This window comes from Bolinopsis microptera, chromosome 3 (genome assembly GCF_026151205.1).
Source record: "Bolinopsis microptera isolate Bmic1 chromosome 3, MBARI_Bmic_1.0, whole genome shotgun sequence".
Classification (NCBI taxonomy): Eukaryota; Metazoa; Ctenophora; class Tentaculata; order Lobata; family Bolinopsidae; genus Bolinopsis; species Bolinopsis microptera.
In genome coordinates, this window is record NC_087074.1 from 9,225,041 (window position 1) to 9,231,049 (window position 6,009).

Sequence of the window (6,009 nt, forward strand, 5' to 3'; positions counted from 1 at the left end):
TATTTATATCAAAACGATTCCATTTGCATTTAGATTGCCATGATTTAGATTGTCACTTTTAAACTAATGTAGGTTGATGAGGCAGAGGGTGCAGGTGTGCGTGCTATGATTTTTAAATGTTTTAAAGAGAGGCTAGACCTAGATGGTCCATGAGAGGATAGCATGAGGATACTCTGCCTGCCTCTATCTCTGGGGCATGGTAACCCTGAAAGCAGGATATTTTTTTCTGATGTGATTGAGTGTAGTGTTAAGATTTTGGATGATGGTAACGTGCTTGGTCCCAGTGTCATTTAAGGCGCAGTTTATATCTATACATAATATATAATATATATATAACTCTAAAACTCTGGTCACAAGAGCAACTGCCTAAACGTGCAGAAGTGAAAACGAATACATGAAATACTAGCAATTAAGCAATCCTTTAAATTTGCAATAAATAAATTCGTTCAATGTCATAAAATTCTTAAAACCACATATACGTGACCAGTAAATAATTTAATTGGTCTATAGACTACTGTATAAAATTCTCAATATAAACTTTTTTAACAATAATTAATTAATTAAAAACACACAACAACCTTTGGTGTGTAAGAATGATTAAACAACCTCTTTTTGACACAAAATATCTTTCATAATATTATGGTATATGCTATAATATTAAAACTGTTTAGTTGAGTTCAGGTAACAGAATTTAACTGTAATAGCACCTCTGTTGTGTTATCCATAGTTGAGATATAGCCATATTTTCGTCCGTTCTAACATTGAACCCGGCTCATGAAATATATGCTTCGTCCGGTCTAACATTGAACCCGGCTCACTAATCATAGGGGTGGTGTAGTATAAGAAAACAACAATTTCAAGAAAGAAATTGGAATATGATAAACTTTTGACAGTTTTACCTTTATTCGAAGGAATTCTTCTGCATCCTTTGTTATTTCAAGTGCCAAATCAAAGGACTCGCGAAGTCTGCTCTATGATATCAACATTGAATTCCCACCATAGCCGTGGTTTACGATGTTGTGGAAAGGGTGTCTTTCAAGAAGCTCACTCATTTTTTTCCTTTTATTTGCTTGTACATCAGGACAGTCGATAAGCAGGTGAAGTGAATTTTGCGCACCTCGCCTTCACAGAAAGCAGACTTCTTAATTTTGTGTATCTATTCAGGATAAATGTTCAATACATGCATCGTGAGCCGGTTCACTCTTCAATAAAACTGTAAACAGGTGATACTCGTAATATATCTGTTCCACTCGGCGCGCGTCCTGGTCAGTGGCGTAACGTTGCCTGTTGGCGCCCCCCTGCCGAAAAAAGCGCCCCCCTGTTGGCGCCCCCTCCCCTTTTGGTGCCCCTCCCTAAAATTGAACAAATTAGGTGATTTTAAAGAATACTCCGGTAAAATCTCTAAAAAGTGTGTATCTAGAGCAAAACTCGCAGTTTTGCTAGTACTTTAGTTAAGTTTTCGAAATTGTCCCACATTCAAACGACGATTTGGCGCCCCCCTAAGACGGCGCCCCTCTGCACAGCGGGGTCAGCAGGGCCTCTCGTTACGCCACTGGTCCTGGTAGGTTGTAAACCTACAATAAAACTGTAGTCCCTACCAAATTTACTGCCACAGGAAGATCAATCCATGAAATTCTCTCTATCAATGTACAATACACAGCCTATTTCCCACTCATGTATATACAGCCTACAGGGTGGGCCAAAAGTCAGTGGACATACGTTGGCCTTAATAGTTCAGTCACTGAGTGCCCAATTGAAATAATTTTTTCTGGTATGACTTACTACCACCACTGGTTCGGGGACTTTGTCAAATCGAAAAATATTGCAGTTAATTTTTTTCAAATGAAGGTTAATTTTTTTCAAATGAAGGTTCATTTTCGCTTTCATTTGATAGTTTGGATAGTCGGATTGAGCTAAATTTTTGTTGAATTGTGTTTGGCCATTCGAATTACGTTTGTCCTAAAAAAAATTAGAACTTTAGCTTTTCAGATGACAGAGATATGAAGCAGAACGAGTTTAATCATTACATGTGATCAGGTGATTGGTTTACCTAATCATTGTAGCGCGATGCACTACTGGGTCGCGCGCGCATCAAATAATGCTTCTCGCAACCACGGTAGATCGGCGAGATGCACCACTGTGCCTCACCGAGCTGCGAAGGATTGACATCGTGAATCAAACCTAATCACAAATCACGTGATTAGTTGACCCCGTTAACCACATCATTAAACATTATGGGAGTTGTTAAGGGTGCCCAATTAAGTTGACCATCGTTATTGGTTTGGTCCGGCGCGCGCTACTTCGTAGAAAGCGGCGCGAGAAGAAAGCGGCGCGCGCTACTTCGAAGAAATTTAGACGAGTTACGTCTTAATTGACGATGTCAATTCATGGCAGCTCGGCGCGGCACAGTAGCGCATCTCGCCGATCTAGCCAGCACAGTAACGCATCGCGCTACAAAGTAACGTACGTCAAACAATTATGGGGTCGTGTCACGGTGTCACATATTGGATGTACTTTAAGTAAAAATATCGTGCGCGCCTAAATTTAAAATTTTGAACGAGTTTTACTATAATTTGAGTTTTTGATACATGACGATAATAATGATTTGATTTGAAACTTTTACAAATAGTACATTATACAATACAGCAAAGAGAATTAAAAATATACGACATTATTATCATGAGGCATTTGTAGGGTAAAAGTTGTAGTCCATATTGTATAAATACTAAAAGCATGGTTAAGTGGTACAAGTTCTGGGGGTATACGTATTACAAGTAATAGTTCTACTCCCAGACTCACTAACACCACCTCCATCTAAACACACAAAATGTATCTAAAACACGCAAATTTAGAATTATCAAAATAAATACATAATGTATCCATGACCTGACTCATAATGCGCCAAAAATTGCGCGCGTATCATCACACAGCAATTAAAAGCAGGATTACAGTCGGATATAAAGTTCGCGTAATCCAGTTAAGTATATTAACTGTGGACTGCACCAGGGTCAAATCATGGTGACAGAACGTAAATGTTATTTAATATTATTTAATAGATTTCTTTTTATATTATAGTTGTTATATTCAGTATCGTGACCGATCTATCAGTGGCGGGGGCCCACATATAAATATCATTTGCACTCATTAACTTAGTCAGGGTCTGTCAATTTGTCCCAAAAGTGTTTTGCCAGGTTTGCCTTAAAAGTTCCGGCATCACTTATCTCTTTAAGGTCAGTTGGTAGATCATTCCAGACACTGTGTGTTCTGAAGAAGAAGCTTCTCTTAAAGGAGTGAGCTTTTGCTTCCACAGTACACTTCAGGGAAAGGTGGTCGTGTCTGTTCTGTCGCCTCTGGTTGATATCAGGCATTTGAGATGTATCAACTTCATTATATCTCGAGGGTTGCCTTATGTTTGAACGCAACCTACCCTGTTCACTGGTTGTTATCGGGGTTAAATAAGGTGGGAGCTTCAGAACAGATTGACCATTGTATATCTGATGGAATAATAGTAAGTCTGTGTATTCAAACTTCAGCTCCATTGGCAACATGTCTAGCTCTCTTAATCGAGCCAAGTATTCTAAGTCATTATAGTGATGATCCTGTTCGCCAAGGATCCACTTAACTGCTCTGCGCTGAATGTTTTCAACTTTGTTATTCAAGACAACTCTTGTTGGTCTCCAGACAACACTGCAATTTTCGAAAAGGCTCCTAACCAGCGCTAGATAGAATGCCCGTTTTTGTTTACGGTCGTTAATAAACCGTAGAGTTCTTTTCATTAGACCTAGACGAGAACTAGCTTTCGTACAAAGGTTGACTATGTTCTCCTCCCACTTAAGGTCAGTTCTAACAAAGACCCCAAGGTCTTTTTCACTCTGAACGAAGTCTAGTGCCGTTCCATCTAGGGTGTAGACAAAGAGCTGAAAGGGGAAAAAACTCAAAATTCCTTTTTCGCTCAATTTGCTTGATATAGAGAGTACCTTACATTTATTGGGATGAAACTTCATTTTGTTTCTTACTGCCCAGCAATGCAGGGCATCTATATCTGCTTGTAGGATCTCATGGTCCCTCCAGCCCACAATTTTACGCCATATTTTGGTGTCATCAGCGTACAGGGCAATTTTTGTACCTTCACTTACGCATTTTGACATGTCATTAATAAAGAGTACAAAGTATAATAAAAATAATATTTCTAAATACTTTTTAGGCAATTTGGTAGCAAGAAAAGTTATTTGATGCGCGGCGTGACCTATAAGTGCAGTGCTATTATTACGCGCCGGGGTGTAATAGTTTATACATTATAGCAAATTTCTAATGGACTAAATTATTGGTAATTGATATATTCACAGGAGGACGATAGTGCAAAGAAACTGCTGCTAACTGCTGCTCACTGTACTGCTCACTGCAGCAGCAGTCGACGGTCCTGATATATGGAACAAATATTTTACGAGTATCACTCGTTAAGCGCCGAGTTGGACTCGTCGACGGTCCTGGAACAAATATTTAACGAGTATCACCCGTTAATCTTTGCACTATAGTCCTTTTGTGTATTGGTTAAAACAAAATTAAGACCAGATAGCTGTTCAGTGTTCATTTTGAACAAACCCGATCCATATTCAGTCAAACCACTAGTTACTTTAAAAGTTCACATAGCCATACTGTATACGCGTACTGCGTACTGCGGTCGCGCGCTACTGCAAGCGAGAGGGCTCTGGTTAGTGGTTAGAGCAACTTTAAAAGCTTCAATAAGGTCCCCACGTATTCGCCAGTCTACGATATCCAGAAACTCTACGATACAGTTCCACTTTAGTGAAACGACAATAACAAACGTTTCACAGGGCCTGGCATGCATTTACCTGGGGACCTCAGGCTACTATTTAATTGACGATTTCAATTCATGGCAGCTCAGCGCGGCACAGTAGTTAACGGGTGATACTCGTAAAATATCTGTTCCATATATATATTCTATATATATACCGTCGACGAGTCCAACTCGGCGCGCGTCCTGGTAGGTTGTAAACCTACAACACAGTAGCGCATCTCGCCGATCTCGCTGTGAGAAGCCTCATTGAGTGCGCGGCGCGGCACAGTTACGCATCGCACTACAAGCTATTATGTTCATAAATAGAGATTCGGCGGAATGACAGGCTGAGCGCGGCCCAGTAAGGCATGCATATGTGTGCTGTAAGCTAAGAGAACACAAAGTGCAAACAATTTCATATTGTGTAACCACCCTTGCCACTGCGCTTTTTATTAAATCAATTAATTGACGATGTCAATTCATCTCAGCTCTGCGCGGCACCGTAGCGCATTTCGCCGATCTAGTGAGAAGCCTCATTGAGTGCGCGGCGCGGCACATTTACGCATCGCGCTACAATTAAATCAATAAATCTTTTTTGGGACCAAATATATAAATAAGAATGCAAATAAGCAATGACCTTGGTAGCTCCATCACCTCAGTACGATTTTAAATGAGTTATAAGTATTTTCCGAGTCCCTTGTGGTCTGGTTTTGGTATTTTGTTTTGGAGTTTGCCGATTGGTGATTTTTTATTTTGATTTTGAAAGTTGATAGCATATTAGTAAATTACTGTAATTCCGCCGAATCTCTATTTGGCGGAATAATGTTTATGAACAGGTAAAGTAGCAACCTGATCAACACTCCTAAACCCTAAAAGGTCATGGAGTGCTTGTTGGATTGGGGTCTAAACTGCTTTTTGTTGTGATGTGAATTTGTTATATATTATTTTAAAGGGTTTTTATTTTTACCTCAGTTTTTAAAATTTGTACCATTTTTAAAGAATTTTTATATAGGGTCATTGCTATATTATGTTATATAGCAAAATTGTTGCCAGGCTCACATTTTAAAAGGTTAATAACAGTTTTAAAGTGCTGTGAATATATTCTAGCATAATAGGATACAAAGATACAAAAGTGATAATTACTTTATTGAAGACTAAAATTGTTGTAAACCAAATTTATTGAGACTAAATTTTTCGGCGACTAATTTAAA